The sequence below is a fragment of the Suricata suricatta genome, chromosome 8 (genome assembly GCF_006229205.1).
Source record: "Suricata suricatta isolate VVHF042 chromosome 8, meerkat_22Aug2017_6uvM2_HiC, whole genome shotgun sequence".
Taxonomy (NCBI): Eukaryota; Metazoa; Chordata; class Mammalia; order Carnivora; family Herpestidae; genus Suricata; species Suricata suricatta.
The window spans coordinates 45,508,251-45,527,479 of record NC_043707.1 but is presented as its reverse complement, the minus strand read 5'-3'; the positions used below and the strand labels follow the sequence as shown (position 1 = coordinate 45,527,479).

Sequence of the window (19,229 nt, the reverse complement as noted above, 5' to 3'; positions counted from 1 at the left end):
AGGGACTGCACCACGCCAGTTTTGCTATGGCGATAAGATTGCATCTGAGGAGGGCATCACTGTCCCAAGGCCCTGAGCGGAGCCCCACCCAAGGAGGCTGGATTCCTCCCCACGCAGCTCATTTTTCTCTTCTTCTTTTTAATGTTTATTTATTTTTGAGAGAGAGACAGAGTGTGAGCAGGGGAGGGGCAGAAAGAAAGGGAGGCACAGAATCCAAAGCAGGCTCCAGGCTCCAAGCTGTTAGCACAGAGCCCGATGCGGGGCTCGAACTCACGAACTGAGATCCTGACCTGAGCCGGAGCCCAATGCTTGTCCAATTGAGCCACCCAGGCGCCCCTCTCTTCTTCTTATATAACATAAGGAATGTTGTGGGCAAGACGATATAATGTAAGGAACGTGGTGGGCAAGACCAGAGCCGGCTTGAGTGATCAGAGGGGGTGCCTCTAGATGCTACCAATGAGGGCCTCTTTTGGGGGTGGTCAGATTCCCCCCATAAGAAGTGCATGTGATTTCAACAACTCAAGCACACATTCCCCATTCACCTCCACCAGCCTCTAACCCATGGCTTCTCAAACTGGAATGTGCACACAGATCACCTGCGGAGCCTCTAGAAGGCGGTTTCTGGTTTAATCGGTCTGGAATGGGGTCTGAAAGTCCGCATTGTTAATGAGCTCCCAAGGGGTGCTGGTGAGCCAGGTCTGCAGACTACACCTGGAAGAGTGAGGCTCTCATCCGACACAGGAGCACAGCATTCGTGGCCTTAGGGTCTAGGGACGGGCGGGTCAGGGAAATCAGAGTCTAGAATAGGAGATAAACACAAGGTGATGATCACATTATAATCTAGTAAGCGTGAACAAAGGTACATATAAGTGTATATAAGCCCAGAGGTGCACAGGACAGAGTACAAGGCTTAAAGACTTAAAAGAAATCCCAGAGGGGTGCCTGGGTGGCTCAAATGGTTAAGCGTCCGACTTTGGCTCAGGTCAGGTCATGATCTCACAGGTCATGATCTCAATTCATGGGTTCGAGGCCCACATTTGGCTCTGTGCTGACAGCTCAGAGTCTGGAGCCTGCTTTGGGCTCTGAGTCTCCCTTCTTTCTCTGCTCCTCCCCAACTCACGCTCTGTCTCTCAAAAATAAATAAAAGTTAAAAAGAATAATAAAAAAAAGAAAAACAGAAGGAAAAGTTCAGGCAGAATTAGATGGATTTTTCTCTATGGATTCTCTTGACAGAGTCTAGGAAGGAAATCAGGCTCGGCCATATTTGGCACCTTGGGAGGGGTCAGGAATATTCTGTACCCACTTTTGCTCTCTCCTTAGGGCAGCAGTGCCACCAAAGTTCTCCGTAAATGCTTGCTGACTGAATGACTCAGTTGTTAACTATATTTCATTTAGTTTTTTTCATTTGGTCAAATATACATAACAAATGTACCATTTTAACTCTTTTTAGGTGAACAATTAAGTGGTATGCAATACATTTGTTGTGTTGTGCCGCCAACAGCCCTGTCCAACTCCAGAACTTTCTCATCATCCCAAATGGACAAGCCACACTCCTTAACGAGAACTCCCTATTCGCCCCTTCTCCCCGCCCCCTGGCAACCACCATTCTGTTGTCTGTGTCTCTCAATTTTACTACTCCTAGGTGCCTCATAAAAGCAGAATCATAAGACATTCGCGGTTTTGTGTTTGGCTCACTTACGGAGCCTAATATCTTGAAGGTCCACCCATGTTTGTTGTAGCATATATCAAAATTTCCTTCTTGTTTAAGGCTGAATAAGACTCCAAGGTATATTTACACACATTTTGGGTACCCACCCACCTGTTGGTGGATGTTTGAGTTGTTCCCACCTTTTTGGGTACTGTGGATAATGCTGCTGTCGATGTGGGTGTGCAAATATCTGCAACCCCTCCTTCCGATTCTTTGGGATAGAACTCAGAAGCGGAACTGCTAGGTCATATGGTAATTCTATGTTTAACTTCTCTGAGGAGCCTCCATACTATTTCATTTCATTTTAAATTTTAAACATTTGATTAAGTAGTACAGGAGATAAGCAATTTAAACATCTAGGTTCTCCTTGTTGGGAGAAGGGAGGAATGACCTTCAGATCTGGTGACTTAGAAAATGGTTTAGCTTTATTTAGCTTCCCCGACCAGACACCCTAAAGGTAAGCTAGAAGGTGGGGGGGGGTGGGGATGTGGGTCACATCATCTCATAGCAAGGCTGGATGGACGGCTCAGCAAGGGGACGGGCAAGTCTTTGCATTTCTTGATTGACCAGCCCAGGCTTCTCAGGAAGTCTCTGTGGCCACCCTACCTCTGCAGAGAAGAGAGGTGGCCGCAGGTCAGTGCTGTGTGGCCTGATCCCACGGGACAGCCTAGGGAAAGCAGAGCCAGCAACGCTCTTTATGCCAGCGGCAGGATGGTTTCTGCAACGGGGAACACATTTTCCAGGGAGCCAGTGGAACTCAGAGACAGCCAAACCTCGGGAAACACAGCCTGCCCCAAAAGCAGAGCGCTGAGGGTGTGGCCAAGGCCCCCGGAGGGGGCCGGTCCAGCAGCTGGAGGCCATTAAAATGTGGCAGAGGCTCCCTTCTTTGTTCTCAGGATCAATTTTAAAGTGCTACCAGCCTCTTGAGCAGGGACTTCAATTCTGGGAACAGGGACTCAGGACCCTGCACACGGTCAGAATCCTGACTCTCAAACACAGGATGTCAGTTTTAAAAAGCTATTTTTCGAAATTGCAGATGTAAAAAAAAAAATCATTCACCATTCCACCCAACCCCCCAACTAAATTCTCTGTTTGCATTTTTCCATGTTCGCCTCCAATGCTAATGCAATTTTTATTGCTTTTTTTTTTTTTTCCTACTCAATCAGTCATGCCCAGATTTCTCTTGTCTCCTCCTGAAGGCGGTTCTACCCGCAAAGTAGTGTCATTTGTAGGTTTCTGGGATCGGAGCGGGGAAAGAGCGGCTCTTCTTCCTTCTCTGTCTCTTGGCTCTCTCCTCCCAACACACAGGCACGCGCGCGCACACACACACACATTCCTTCCCTGCCTCCCTCCAGGAGTCCTCCTTTCAGTGGTGATGTGTCTTCAATGCCTAGCTGACTCACTCTAGTTTTTTGCCCACCTTTTTTGGGAAAGGGACTTGTTAGGAAAAGAAATGTGCTTTTTCAGCCTCATGCCCATTCTGGGGGTGAGCCTGCCTGGAGCGTGTCACTGCAGAAGGATGTGTGAGCACAGCTGACCTCCCGGAGCCCAGCCTGGGCGTGCTGCCTGGTGCCAGATCGCCCCTCCCCACTCCCTGCTGCCCATTCTGGGCTCCTGCTCTGCAGTACTCCCTCTCCCTCTCCCTCTCCCTCCCCGCTGATAACAGCTCTCAGAACCTCCACTTACATTAAGTGACTAAGGGGAAGAGTTTTCTGAAGGATTTATAGTGTTTGTGTGCCGTCATAATGCATCCCATCGTTTACATTGCTCAATGTCTTACAACTATGACTTTGGTATTCCTAGCAGGCAGAGTGTGACTTAGGGATTGTGACTCTTTGCGGGACCTCTAAACTAGCACCATTCCGGTTCCTGCCCATAACAGGACCATGACACTGGCTCTCCCCCAGCCACTTCTGTTTCCCACCTGCTGATGTCGCTGATCCGGCTCCCTGGCTGCTTTATTAACCTTGCCCCACATCTGGGCCTTTTGCTTCCGGAGACCTAACTATTTCCCGAGTGTTTGCTTGCTTAGGTTTTCTGTTCAGGTATTTTATATTATGACTTGGCTAGCTGCCATGACTTAGCAGAAAGCATGCAGACCGCTCTTCTCAGAAATGTGAAGTCAGGACTCGGGACTCAGATAAGAACTCTCCCCACACTGAGTCTCAACTAACACTCAGTGCCTTGGATCCCTGTGTTGAATGGTACTTTTTTTCATTGATCGGTTTTCTCCTTTTTTAGTGAAAAGAACTTTGGTCTAAATTAAAGTCAAGGGCTTGAAAACCAATGTTGGAAGACTAAACAACTGTGTAACTTTGAAGGCAGAGTGGCCGTGATTGGATCCTGGCTGTGCTCTAGACTAAATATTTTAAGTTTGAAAAATGTGCTGCTTTCTTAGCCTCAAGTTCTACGTGTATAAAATGGGGTTAATACTAACTACCTCCTAGGGGTGCCTGGGTGGCTCAGTCAGTTAAGTTTTGGACTCCAGCTCAGGTCATGATTTTTGTGGTCTGTGAGTTCAAGCCCTGCATCAGACTCTGTGCTGACAGCTCAGAGCCTGGAGCCTGTTTCAGATTCTGTGTCTCCCTCTCTCTCTCTGCCCCTCCCCTCCTCTTGCACTCTCTCTCAAAAATAAATAAAAACTTAAAAAACTACCTCCCTCCTAGGTTTGCTATGACATTAAGTGAGATTCTGTATATAAAACTCCCAGCACACTATCTAGGTGTCACATAGTTTTCTGCATTCGTATTTTTTAAATTGACTACTGACAATTACTGAGCAGTTACCAATTTATTAGTGCACTAATTTATATTAATTAGGGTACTTTTAATGCCAAACAATAAAAATCCCAACCCAATTGGCTTAACAATTAAGAAAAAAGTTGTTTTTCACATAGCAATAGGTCTCCAAAGTGTTGGGGGGTGGGGGGGGGGAGGCTCCAGGGTCAAGCTGACCAGCGGATCAGCAGTGTCATTAAGCACCCAGGGAATTTCCATCTTTGGTCCCTGCCATTCTTGTAATATTGGCTCTGTCTGTAGGCCGGCTCTCTTCATGTCTATAAATTGGCTTATGCACAGCCAGCATCACAACCAGGGACAACAGAAGTGGAGAAAGGGATCATATGTGTGTGTGAGGTTTTGTTTTGTTACAAAAAAGAGAATTTTCCGTTTCTGGCCATGGAACTGTAGCCGATATCAGAAATGCCTTTGCGCCATAAAGAACGACAAAACTGGACAAAATATATTAAAAGATTGTTGCCCACGTACACAGGCAGTGCCCGATGATTCTCAAGAGAAGGGGAAGAGTTAGAAGAGCGCTACAATGGGCCTGGCTTTCTTCCTGGAGATCTTTCTGGACCCAGAGCAGGAGCGGGACCACACAGAGCACGGCAACCTCTCTACTTTTGGGAGACAGAGATCAGAGTTCAACATGGAGTTTGGAAGGGGAGACGAAAGCCACACACACAAAAAAGAGCCCCCAGGAATCTGCTCAAGGGGAAACTCTGAGTCTTTGGATGAAACTAAGCTGCATAAATTCCGAGGAAAACTGCACAGGGTTGGACCATACAACAACTCTTGAAGCTGCAAAATTCCATATTCGTGCAGGAATGACAGCTGTTCGTATTCTAGCCAGCTAGAGTGGAGAGTCTTTTCTGGAGACCTGGGCATTCACTGAGGACCCCAGAAGGGTCATGCTTTAGTGGCAAGGCTAAACGAACCCTAGATTGAAAGCAACTTGCTTAACAGAGGTTAAAAAGTGCTCAAAAGCGTCGTGTTTTTTTTTGTTTTTTTGTCTCATGTAATATTTAGGATATACTTATACTAAAAATATCACTCATTGTCTGAGGTTCAAGATTAACTGGGCATTCTGTGTTTTTAGTTGCTTAATCTGGCAACATTGGATAAATGGACTATAGTCATGGCGATGTTAACGTCAAGGTAAGCTGGGTGAAGGAGACACAGGAATTCTGTGCTACCTCTGCATCTCTTCTGTAAATGTAACATTACTTCAAAATAAAAGACTAAAAAATTAAGTTTATACAAGATTTTTAATGACATGAGAACTATTTTTATATGACAACAGAGCTGTGTGTTTATTGTGATAATATCTATGTATTTTTTAAAATAAAATGTATCCTTAAGGGGTAAAAAACATTGAAAGGAAATATAGAAATATTAACAGTGCTTATTGCTCGCTAATTATATTCTGGAATGCTTTATTTTTTTATATTTTCCAGATTTCCAACTGTTGTATAAAAAACAAACATTACTTTGTTTAAAAAAATTGTTTAAGATTTTTTATTTGGAAGAGAGAGAGCACGCAAGCTTGGGGGAGGGGCAGAGGGAGGGAGGGAACCCCATGCTGAACATGGAGCCTCACACAGGGCTTGATCCCATGACCCTGGGATGAGGACCTGAGCTCAAACCAAAAGTCAGACACTCAACCAACTGAGCCACCCAGGCACCACCAAATATTACTTCTAATAATAAAAACATCTTAAGTAGTTAAAAAAAAAACCAAAACCGAGCTGATCTACAGGTAACCTAATCGCCTCCTTATGTGAAGCCTATCACTCTTTAAAGGAAGACAGCAGAACCCAGATGCTTAAAATAACCCTCCCAACGCCTAACATCTAATAGTTACCGAATGTGCAAAGAAGCAGAGATGTGACTCTTAACTAGAAAAAAAATAGACATAAGGTGAAAGTCATGGTGGAATTTTCAAAAAAGGAATTTAAATGGCGATTATAAAAATGTCCAATAATTCAAGATAAACCATGAAAATAATAAAGAAGTAGATAGAAACTATAAAAATAACGAAATGGAATGTCTAGAACTGAAAATACAACATCTGAAATAAAAAATTCACTAGATGGGCTTACCAGAATAATCAACATTGCAGAAGAAAATATCAATGACCTTGAAGACATAGCAATAAAAGCTATCAACACTGAAGCACAGCCTGACAAAAAGTTTTTTTTTTTTTTAAATAAGGGGCAGAGCCACAGTGACCTATGGAATAATATCAAGTGACTAATAAACATATGATAGGAGTTTAGGAAGAGAAAAAAGCACAATGAAGGCTAAAAATACATTTGAAGAAATAGTAGCCAGAATTTTCAAAATTCACTAAAAACTATAAAAGCATAGGTTGTAAAATTTTCATAAACTCCTGACAGGATAAACACAAAGAAAATCACAGCAGAACACATCATAATAAAATTGCTGAAAACCAGTGATAAAGAGGAAATCTTAAAAGTAACCAGAGAAAGAAATACATTGTAAACAGGCAAACAAAGAGTAGTGGCTGACTTCTTGTCAAAAACCCTGCGAGCCAGAGACAACGAAATGACATCTTTAAAGTTCTGAAAGAAAAAGAAACCATACAACCTAGAATTCTATATCCAGGGGAAATAATATCCTTCAAAAATGAAGACAAAACAAAGACATTTTTAGGCAAACAAAAGCTGAGAGGATTTATCACCAGCAGACATATACTGCAAGAGATGTTAAGAAATTTTTGAAGTGGAGGGAAAACAATACCAGATGGAAATGAAAAGCTCTGGAAATGTAAGCATGCGTACTAATATGAGACATTGTTTCTTATTCAAAATTTTCTTAAAGAAAGAAATGAAAAGCTCTGGAAATGTAAGCATGTGTACTAATATGAGACATTGTTTCTTATTTAAAATTTTCTTAAAGTAATTGTCTAAAGAAAAAGTAACAATGATGTAATCAGAGATTTATAACGTATGTAGAACAAAATTAATGGAAAAGAAATAGCACAAAGGAAGAGAAGGGGAAATGGATGTAGAGTGTTGTAAGTCTTTTATATTTATGCGAGGTAAATCATGACAAGTTGAAGATATATATTGTAAACTCTGAAACCACCTTAAAAAGAGAGTAGCAAAGAGGTATAGCTAAAAGCCAAAAGAAGAAATAAAGTGGAATACTAAAAAGAAAATAAAACTCAATCCAAATAAAGGCATAAAAAGGAAAGCACAGATGAGACAAATAGAAAACAAATAGCAGGATCATAGACTTAAACTCAATTACACTGAAATTGCATTAAATATAAATGTTGCAGACATCCTGAGTATAAGGCAGAGATTGGCAGAATGGATAAGAAAGCAAAACCCAAGTATATATGATCTGCTACAATTGCACTTTTAATATAAAGCCATCCAACAGGTAAAGGTAAAAGGATGAAAGCATGATAGTGGAAAAAACACCTGTATAACATGTATTGGATAAAGAACTTGTATTCAAAATATATAATGAACTCTTATAACTCATTAATAAGAAGACAAACATTCCAATTAAAAATGGGCAAAATATTTGAATAGACATTGTATCACAGAAGATATGCAGATGGCAAAATAAGCACATGGAAAGATATTCCACACAATTACTCACCAAGGAAACACAACTTAAAACCACAATAAGGGGTGCTTGGGTGACACAGACAGTCGAGTGTCTGACTCTTGAGTTCGGCTCAGGTCGTGATCTCTCAGTTTGTGGGATAGAACCCCGCATTCAGAGCCTGCTTGGGATTTTCCCTCTCTGCTTCTCCCTCACATGTGTGTGTCTGAGTGTGCACACAGGAACGATGTTTCTCTTTCAAAATGAATAAATAAACTTGAAAAGGAAACCACAGGGCACAAGCTCAATTAGATAAGCATCCTACTTTGGCTCAGGTGATGATCTTGTAGTTCATGAGTTCAAGCCCTGCATTGATCTGCGCGGTCAGTACAGAGCCTGCTTAGGATAGTCTCTCTTTTCCACTCTCTCTCCCTGTCTCTACCCTGCTCGCGCACACTCTCTATCAAAATAAATAAACTTAAAAACAAAAACACACAATGAGATTCTACTATAGACTCACTGGGATAGCTTAAATTAAACATGTCGGACAATACCAAGTGTTGATCAGGGTGCAGAGAAATGGAAACTCTCGTGTTTTGGGTAGAAATGCCAAATAATAGATCCTAAAATGTTATTTTGGAAAGTTGGGCAGTGTCTTCTATAAATTTAAACATAAAACTTAACATATGATCCAATAATAGCATTTCTGAGTGTTTTCTGAAGACAAGCGAAAAGGTATGTGCAAGCAAATGCTTTCTGGTAGGTGTTTATAGTGCCTTTATTCATAAGAAACAAAGACTGGCAAGAGCCCAAATATGCATCAATGGGTAAATGGATAAGCAAATTGTGTTGTATCTATATAATCGAACAGTCCTTAGCAATAACACTGATCCATACAACGACATGGATGACTCTTCAAAGCATTATGCTCGGTAAAAGAAACCAGACATACAAGACTATATCTGTATGATTCAATTTATGTACATTTTCGAAGGGTAAGACTATAGTGATAGAAAACTGATCAGTGGATGCCGGAGCCTAGGTGTGAAGGGCAGGGACTGACTACAAAGAGGCACAAGGATCGTCAGTGGGAGATGGAGGTACTCTTCATCGCGACTGTTGTGATGGTTATGTGACTTTATAAAAACTCCTCAAACTGTGTATTTAGATTGGTGAATTTTATTGTATATAAATTATACCTCCATAAAGCTTACAAATAATAATAAGGAAAACAAACAAGAAAAAACAGTAATCATAAAAGTTGGAGTGGCATTGATAGAAGAAAAAGAGCTTTGCAAGGCTTCCCTTCACATCGTGTTGGCCAGTTTCCTCACCTCGTCATGGTTAAACCAACCTCTGGGAAGGGCTCTAAAATTATAAGCCTTCAGGACTAGGGGGCACCTGGGTGGCTCGGTTGGTTGAGCATCCCACTCTTGATTTCAGCTCAGGACATGATCTCATGGGTTCATAAATTCGAGCCCCATGTTGGGCTCCATGCTGAGCATGTAGCCTGCTTGTGAGTCTGTCTCTCTATCTCTCTGCCCCCCTCCCCTGCTTTCATGCTCTCTCTCTAAAATAAAAATTAATAAAAGACTTCAAGTTTAGAGCTCTAGAGACCTCCCGTTGTAAAGCAATCAAGAATGACCCATGGGACTGGGGATGGAGCCAGCCTCCCTTGGGGCATAGGACTCAACAGAGGTGGGCAGACAACAGGTAGGTTTCTTAGAGAGAAGGAGGGAGGTGGACTACTTAGGGTAACCATAGTGTCTGGAACAAGGAAGCCCCCGTTCCAGTGACTTAACACCAGCAAAGGTTCCCTCTCCCTAGCATAACAGGACAATGCGGGTGTTCCTGGTGGGGGCAGCTCTGTCCCCCATATAGAGATCTGCAGACCCTCGTTCCTTTCCCATCTTGAGGGTCTGTCATCTTAGGTCTCTGCTTCCAACTAGCAGATGGAAAGAGAGTATGAAAAAAGCCACAGAACTACTTCTTTCACCTGCTCCCCTCAAAGTTGTATGTGTAAGTTCTGTCATTTCATCTAGGTGGAGAGGGAGCTGTCCGTGGCAGCAGGACCGATCTCCGGAGAGGATTCCACACTGCAGAACGGGGCACACATTTTGGTAGGCAGCCACGGTGCACACGGGGACACTCACTGCTGAGCGGCACACCAACAGCTTCTACCTCATAAATATGTCATTCGCTCTTTCCCACAGTAATGCCTTGCCATAAATATCACTGTATCCCCATTTTACAGATATGGAACCTGAGCCCCCAGAGAGGTTAATTAACTCATGCCAGGTCAGAGAGGGTTTGTAAGAGGCACAGCCTGAATGCTCACCTACTCTGTGACTCTAGTTCAGGTCTCTTAGCTTCATTCGGCATCACCTGCAGAAAAGCATCACCACTTTATCACTTGTCTTTTGGGGCTTCCAGCTCAGGTGAGTGTGGCAAGGAAAACTGTTGCGAACGAGCCACAGAGAAGAGAAGCAGGGGTCTGCTTTACGCTCATCAAGTTGTTTCGCTTTTCGTTTTTAGGTTTTTGTTTTTGTTCTTTTGTCATGGTATGATGGACAGTGAAAATGCTCTTTCCTAAAGTAATGTTGGCCCAGGTCTGGACAAATAAGAAAAGTTTAGGAGGAGTACGTCTGTTCAGGGAAGTCCTAACTCTCTCTTTTGGCAGGCCAGCGAGTTCCCATGACTCACAATCTCCCTCTTCCCGCTCAAGTTAAAGTGTTACACTGTTTTTCTGTGTGTGTGTGTGTGTGTGTGTGTGTGTGTGTGTGTTTTAAGATGCAGTGAGGAGTGGTAAACTTTTATTTTTCTGGGCTTTCATCATAATCTTTGACCATCCCTGGTATTCTGAGGCTCACACACGTGCCCAAAACTGCCGCATAAGGTTTTCTAGAGGTAGGAGGGAGCACAGGGTGAAGGGGAGGGCTAGCCGAGGGTTTTTTATTTTTCAGTTTATTAAGATAGTTGTGCCATCCATATCTCATTTTTTAAAAAACAAAAATGCCTCTCCCTATAGCTCTGCCAGATGAATGGGTTGGGGGAAGAGAATGCTAAGTACATTCATTCTGATTCAAAGTCCTTGGTACATTACTTGAAAATGTGTTTACAGAGGGTGAATTTCTTCTCCTAGAAGAGAGAGCCCCATTCAAGCCATTCACCTCTTTAATCAGAGCTCAGGAACTTTCCAAGTTAATTTATTTTAAGCAATTTCCTGCTGGAACTCCAGCACAGAATGGTCATACACTCCATTTGAAGTGCTAATAATTTACATTGTAACTCCGGCCGGCTCCCTGGTCTGCATTTGGCATACTTAGTGGAATCATTTTAATATTCCATAATCACTTTAATATACTGTGTAATCTTAGACAAGTTACTTAGGCTCTCTGGGCCTCCGATGCCTCATCTGTAAAATGAGAGAACTGGACTAGGTAAGTGGTTTTGGATTATTTTTTTTCCCCAAAGAAAACTGTATGGGGCACGCCACTAGTTGAAAGGGAGAAATCTACATTAGCTGGAGCTGACGTGTATTGAGCGGACCTTTTCTGTGTCAGGCACCGTGCAGGGTGCTGGGGCACAAAATGGAGTAGAAATCAGTCTCTGCTTTCACTAGTGTAACTGTATGTTGCATAACTATAAGACACATTAAATGAAGAGCTAGAGATACTTCGGGGGCATTGTGGGGAGGCACCAGCCTGGAGATAGGAGTGGTGAATAGCTATAGTAAATGCCCCAAGTCACATCCCTCGGCCCCTTCTGGGGTTTCCAGAAAGCTGTGGGGGACAGTTCAGTGCGTGCCATCAGGTGCACACCTGTGTCTCCGCACCTGCCTGCATCAGGACCAGCCTGCCTGCTAGGCTAGGACAGGTGCAGACCAGAGGCACAGAGGCGTTAATGCCACCGCAGGCCAATTCCAACTGTTGACGCTGGAGAATCAGAGGGTAATGCCTGAACCTTCTGTCTCCATCTAGGGGCAAAGGCGATAGTTCAGAGGCACAGTAGTATGGGCAGCGTTTCGGAGGCTGGGTATGTTGGCAGCAAATGTCCAAAAACAAGAAGGCGCAGAGTGCAGGGGCCCCCGAGCAGTTCCGGGCCGGCTGGCCCATCACTCAGGTGTTGTGGACTACCCAGAACCCCAGGTGAATAACCATCCACCTGCCCAGGACGTCCTTAGTCCACCGCATCCCTCCACCCGCTGTGCGCGTGTTAATTCTAACACTTGCTACCCAGTGCTGACACATGAACAGTGCCCTGTGCTAGGGTTAGCAGAGGATGGGCAGCTGTCTGCTACTCTCAGAAAGGATGTCCTTTCTCAGGAGCTCCCGGGGGCTCAGATGGGACGCCATGCCTCTGTCACACGGGGCCTGAGTTCAAGGGCAGCCGACGTGGCTTAATCACATGCCAGCCTTTCCCTGGAAGCAGAGTTCATTGTGATTATTACCTCATTGTATTTAATCTGCAAATTAGAGGAGTTAGAATTTAAAATGTCTCTTGAAGGGCAGGAGGTGTGGAACAGAATATCACAGTGGCAGGGAGGATGGGAAGTGGGTTTCTATGCTGTGCAAGCGCATGAAACTAAAAGAAAGGAAAATGCTTTTTGTCCTGGTCATCTGCTGGGGGCTGGGGCTGGGGAGTAGGGGGCGCGGACTTGACCCTAAGCTTTCTAATCACTACCATGAAAAGAGAAATACCACCAGTTATCACCTGTACAGAGTCCGTAAGGTAAAAAGAAGCCAGTCACTAAGGAAAAGCGCAGTCGTTTGTAGTGCTGAGAACAGAGAGACATTTTTCCATGCTCTCCTAGGTAGAGGGGCCGCTGCCTGGCGTAATGAAGAGCATCTGTAAACCTGTCCTTCCAGGAAAGACAATGACAAAGTGCACAGGGCTGTTTGTTAGGTCGTCCCTCAATATAAACTGATGGCATCAGGACAATCTGGAATTCAGTAAAAGCAACTTTACGGGGGGATGCCAATATGATATAGCTAGGTCTTGAGCTCACTGATGGTCTACTTAATTCATAATTCAGGGGAGACCTTGGGGTATCTAGAAGAATGTACAGATTGCATTTACTTCGAGTAGTCTTCCATAAATGTTGTATCTCTCAGGTGGGCTTTTCAAAACACTGCGGAGGGGCAAGTTTGCAATCATCGTCTGGATGGGGGCTGTTCTGGGTGGCTGGTGTGGCCCAGAGGGACTGCCCCTCCCCCTTAACCAGACACCGCGGGCCCCCCCCCCGCCCCCCCGACCCAGACAAGGCTCACAATGTGCCCTGACAACGCAGGGCCATGCCAGGCCAGCCCACCGTGGCTCAGATGCGAAGCTCCGTTTTTTCGATGGGCAAGATGCCCGAGACTCTCTCTAGAAAGTAACTTTGCATTCTTTCTAGCTCAGAGGCGAGTGGAGGACGAAGGCCCCCCGCAAGCTTTATGTCACAGAGCATGGATGCAATTTCAGGACAGAAAAAAAAATATTAAAATGGGTGCCACAAGGCTGCTTCTGCTACTGGGGACAAAAGTCATTCCGTAAAGTATCCTGTAGTGGCTGCCTGGCAAAATGCCCCCCATGCACCTTCCAAGATAGACAAAATTACAAAATGTACCCCTCTACTAAGGACTTGCTGGGGGAAGGGGGATTATGAGTTCCAGAGTGGATAAAAACAGGGAGATGTCTACCCAAACTGACAGCTGGGTTTTAGGATAACTTAGCTATGGGTCCTCTCTGGTAGAGAGTAGGTAGCAGGGGTCATAATCCCGGGTTTTCACAAGAAAGCTGTGGCTTTGCCCTGTTCTCTAAGCTGCAGGACAGCCAGCCAGCCCCGCCCAAAGGGGGTGGACATTCCAGAAAAGGGAAGAGCCGCAGCACAGACAAAGATTTCACTTTAGAAGAGGGACTAGACTGGCCTTAGAGAAATCGCACGATGTTGAGGTTGGAAAGGATCACCTCTGACCTCAGCTTCTCCGTCCCCCACCTTCCCCTCCTGTAGTAATCCCCACAGCCTCCCTTACAGGTAGGCATTTAATGTCTGGCTGAATGCTTTATAGAGAGCACAGGATACCGACAAATAATACAGCTCGCCTCATCCACTCTGGTTGTGACAAACAAGCCAATTCTGTCTCTTGGCAATTTTTACCCAGTGACTCAACATAACACCCTGAAGCGAGTCTACTCCTCCTTTGAAATGCAAAACTTCAAAATAATCAGAAGATAACTACTGAGAGCTCCCTGTGGTCTTCTCCAAGTCTTTCATTAGAACCTATTTCCATATAAGGTAACTCCTCTCTGGACAAGGGTTGCCAGATAAAAATAGAGGATGCCTAGTTGACTTTGCAATCGGGATACACAAAGAATACATTTTTAGGATGAGTGTGCCCCATGCAATATGTGGGACATACTTACCCTAAGAAAGTATTCCTTGTTTATCTGTAACTCAGTTTAACTGGACATCCTGTCGCATCCCTCCTCTGAGTGCATTTTAGGTTGCAAATATTTTTAAAAGGTCGCACCTAGAACTGGAGACCGTATTCCAGTTGAGCCCTGAAGCAGAGCTCAAGTGGGGTGAGAAAGGCTGGTGGGGGGAAATGACAAGGGGAAGGAAGGCAGACACCCGCCCCCCAACCATGAAGTGCCTTCCCACGTGGGCACGAAGCCCCTCTCTGGGACAGCTCAGTGCCCAGGCCTGGTGGGGCAGCCCTGGCCTTCGGTTGAGTCTCCTCCAACATCTTGAAGCCCCCTCTAGCTACTTCTTTTTTTTTTAAATACCTAATTTTTTTTGAATGTTTATTTATTTTTGAGAGAGAAAGAGAGAGAGAGAGTACGAGGAAGTGAGGGACAGAGAGAGAGGGACACACAGACTCTGAAGCAGGCTCCAGGCTCTGAGCTGTCAGCACAGACCCCGACGCAGGGTTCTAACCCACAAACCGTGAGATCATGACTTGAGCCGAATCTGCCACTCAACTGACTGAGCCATCCAGGTGCCCCTGTCTAGCTACTTCTAATCTCTGAAGGACATATCACCTCTTCTCACACCCAACTGCTGCCTCTCTTCACTAAGGGATGTGTTTTCAGCCCCGATGATGGCATATTCCCAATACACTACACACAGTGGCTAGTGCCTCCCTTATCTATTTACTTCCTTTCCCTTTCCTTTGCAACATGCGGGTCCTTTGATACATGAATCTAGATTGTAAGCTCCTCTAGGACCAGGGCTGTGTACATGCTTTGCTTCACCCTAAGCCTCCCTTTCCTAGAGGGCTTTTATTGCAAAAGGCTTGTCTCCTTCCATGTTCTTTTTCCCTCACACTCCTGTAGCCCCATGTCCCTGGGGGAGTCAATGTTAAGGGTTGGGGCCTCGGAAATCACTTCTGATCTGGCGGAAGGGCAAGGAAGGGGAGATCTGGTCATCAAAGCACATGTTCTCCGCTATCTCCCATTCCAGCGTGAGGTCGGAGGTCACAGAGCTTAGCTCTGGGCAGGACCATGCTTACCCCAGTCCAAACAGACAAGGCCCTTAGTGTTTTTGAAGCCTGTCATTTGGGCATTTCGTAACATCCTCCAGGGGCTCACTGGCTTTGAGTGACTGTCGCTCATCGGGAAATGAAGGCTTCCCCTCCCCACTCTTCGATTCTAGCTCTTAATTCCATTCTCTAATTTTATGATTAAATCTTCCATTTCTTTTTGATTAGTAACCCCCTCCATAACTTCAATAGGGGGAAGACACCTGGAAAGAAAACAAGGCCTGTGTGAATGAGAATGATTTGTGGAATGGGAAGGTGTCTCTAACCGGACACTCTGAGCAAGTAGGGCCAGGGGTCTCTGGAGACTGTGTGTGTGTGTGTGTGTGTGTGTGTGTGTGTGTGTGTATGTGTGTCTCTGTGTGTGTGTGTGTGTGTGTGTCTGTGTGTGTGTGTGTATGTTTGTGTAGGCTGCTGGGGATGCCATCCCTAACACACTAGGTCTGGGTAAATCTTAGAACAATCCGCAAATTCATTCATGAGGACCTTTTAATAATTCCATTCTTAACCTTAAGTAATAGGGCATCTTTTCTGATCTCAGCAGGAAAATCTGACAGGAGTGAGAGGGTGAGGACCTTCGCTGGGTTTTCAGGGGGACAGAGCCCGAAGACATATTAGGTGTAATCCAGAGATCAGTCCTCTGTCTTGACCAGAGCCTCTAAGGGTCATTTGTGATCTGGCAACGGGAACCTGGGGTAGGACTCACCTCCTGGGGGATCGGTGTGGGTCGGAGCTGGTGGTGGGTGAGCCTGGCCTGGGCCCGCTGACTAACCAAACTGAGAACAATTGGTTGGGGCAAAAGCTTACCTGGATAGGAAGTAGCTCACTCTGGCATAAATATCTTTCATCATCAAAGCATCATCGGATTCCAGAGTCATGAATTGACGAACTGTGCTGGCCTGTGGCTGGTGTTCTGTTTCGTTAGGGTTTATCCTTTGCTGATCAGGGCCATGCAGAGAGCAGTGGTTATGAGCAACTGTCTGGGGTTGAGTTATCAATTTGCGCTCATTTTCTGTAACAGAATGGCTGTCTCGGGCTGAGTCTCATGACACAGCTGACTGCCCACCACCAATGGGCAATCCACTCCCGTCGTCATTCTGCCTGCCCTGCGTGGGCAGTCTTATTTATTATTTCCATTTCAACTACTACCCACTGCTATTCTCCTGATTGAAAATGCGCCATTAATTGAATATCACCTGGGGCTGGGGAGGGCAGGAGAGCGGAGAGGAATCCCTAACGTGTTAAATACACAACATCTATTATGAGCACATCCCCACACCTCATGGTTAAAGACCTCCAGATCATTCAAAACTCCTTTCACAGACATCCTCTCTGATCAGCTCTCTTTGACGACCTTTCCCAGGACTGACCCCTCCCTGTGTCACACCTACCAAGCCATGATGCATGGACACTAAGCACCTCAAGGGCAGGCAATGTCTTGTCCATCTCTGTATTCTCAAGGTCTAGCCCAGTGCCTGGCATTAATTCACTCTATAGATATTTACTGAAGACCCGTCATGTGCCGGGCACACTTCGGGACTTGTGCTTATTTGTTAAACAAGAGTTTTTAGCGTTGACTCTTCCTGTACTTAGACAAAAATAGGAATAGTATGTATGTTGTACCGTTTCAGTTGGCGCAAGCTGCCATGGCAAATGCTATAGACCGGAGCTTAAACAACAACACCAAAACTTGTATTTATCATAGGTCTGGAGGCTACAAGTCCAAGATCAAGGTGCTAGACGATTTAGTTACTGGTGAGGGCCTTCTTCCTGGTTTGCAGACAGACACCATACTGCTGTATCCTTACACGGTGGAGAGATCATCTGTTTTGTGCCTCCTATAAGGGCAACGATTCCATTCCACCGTCCTCAGGACCTCATTATCCCCACCTCCAAATACCATTCGGGATTTATTTAATATATGAATTTGCAGTGGGCGGGGGTGGGGTGTAGATATAGACATTCAGTCCATAGCATGTGCTAACTTGAATGTGACCAAGTGCCAAAATGTGTGCCCAAGACCTTAAGCACTGGCGGAAGGGCGGTGAGTGTTTAAGAAAGGAAAAGATGGGAGCCTCCAGAGGGGCCAAGCCTTCCTCTTCTCTGTAGTTCCAGCATCTCCCAAAGGCTAACACTAGACTTGCATGTAAGGTTGATTGAATTAAATTCAAAAACGTCCCAGAGAAATTCTAGAAGGTTCCATGGGATGAGAAATGAAAAGGGATTTCAGGGCGGGTGAACAGTACAAAGAACGGCTTGGAGGCAAAAATGAAATAAAAATTTTTCTTTATGGTTAAACTAGGATTTACCATTTTACCCGTGTTGAAGTGTACCATTCAGGGCCATTAAGACATTCATACCGTCGTGCCACCGGGGACAATTTTTTTTTAATGTTTATTTATGTATTTCGAGAGACACAGAGAGAGTGCAGCATCTGCATGCAGGAGGCAGGGGTTGCAGAGAGAGAGAGAGGGAGGCAGAGAATCCCAAGCAGGCTCTAGCTGTCAACCCCAAAGGGCTGGATTAACTGACCCAGGTGCCTCTTGAAAAGAATCCCTTTCAGAAGGGCCCACACCTGGCTAACCAGGAAGTAATGATGCATAACCTAAAAACAGGGTTCCTCTCCCCTAAATGCAGTTTGTCCTTTCACATCTGTGATCTACTTTGCGTCTATTCAGGAAAGGCTGCTGTGTTGGGGGGCATAGGAATCACCCTTGTGAGGTTTTCAACAATTTTCACTAAGATTTTTTTTTCAATACAGTGCCTTTTGTATTCAAATCAGGAGCACAAAACCCTATTGTAGGGGAAAAAAAGTGTCTTTATTGGTAGCCAATTGTGTCCACTTAAAGTAACACACATTTCCTCTTAAGAGTACATTCCATACAAGAACTGTAGCTATTAATACCCGGATTTTTGGTTTTGTGTATTTTTGGGTTTTCCCCATGGGGGTATTTGTGGGACGCGTTCTAATCAATGCCATAGGCACCCTGGAGAGGGAAGAGGCTCATCCGGCCACAGGGCAGTGAGCAGAGCCTGCGAGATCTAGGCTCTGGTCTTGCTCCTGGGCCGTGAGTCCTTGAGCAGGTCACTTGAACACTGGGGGATTCTGCACCGCGGAGAGGTTGGAATCCATGACCTTTATTTAAAGGCCTCTCACCTCTGGGGAAGTCCTACCTGGACAATTTTTAGCAGGAGCCCCACGGCGTGTTGGTAGGGTGCTGAGCTGGAGACGAGTGGGCGAGCGGCGGGGAGGCAGCAGAAGGGACAGCAGACACGCGTGGGTGCGTCCGGAGCGGCAGGACGCGGGGAGCCGGCGAAGGGAGCTCAGCGACCGGGCTTCCAGAGGAGTCCTTGCAAAGGCCAACTTTTAAAGGTCGGAGGAAAGTTGGCCGTGGGGCGGGAGCCCGAGGGGCGAGGGGGGTGGGCTCCGCCGCCTCCTCCCCTTTAAGCGGGTGGCCGGGCGCTGCCTCCGTTACCTGGCGCGGGGAGGGGCTTGGGAAAGTTTGTGTTTGTTGCTGGCAGAGCGCCGGATGGGAGGCGCGGGCGGGCAGGCGCTGCGGCTCTTCCCTTCTGCTTTCGGGAAGCGGTCTGGGCTGCGCGCTCGGCTCGGCTGGGCGGCTCCGGCGCCCGGCTCCCGGT

General features: G+C 45.6%; 1 long non-coding RNA gene across 2 annotated transcripts; it reads right to left on the bottom strand.

Moving 5' to 3' along the window:
• Window positions 1-377: 377 nt before the first annotated feature.
• On the bottom strand, window positions 378-19,188 carry LOC115299532. Of its 2 annotated transcripts, XR_003912221.1 has the most exons (3): window positions 19,067-19,188; window positions 18,765-18,940; window positions 378-798 (listed from the first exon to the last, which is right to left on the bottom strand). It is a non-coding gene; the product is annotated as an uncharacterized LOC115299532 (long non-coding RNA). The 2 variants fall into 2 exon arrangements; XR_003912220.1 differs by lacking the exon at window positions 378-798 and having other exon boundaries at window positions 18,394-18,940.
• Window positions 19,189-19,229: the final 41 nt, after the last annotated feature.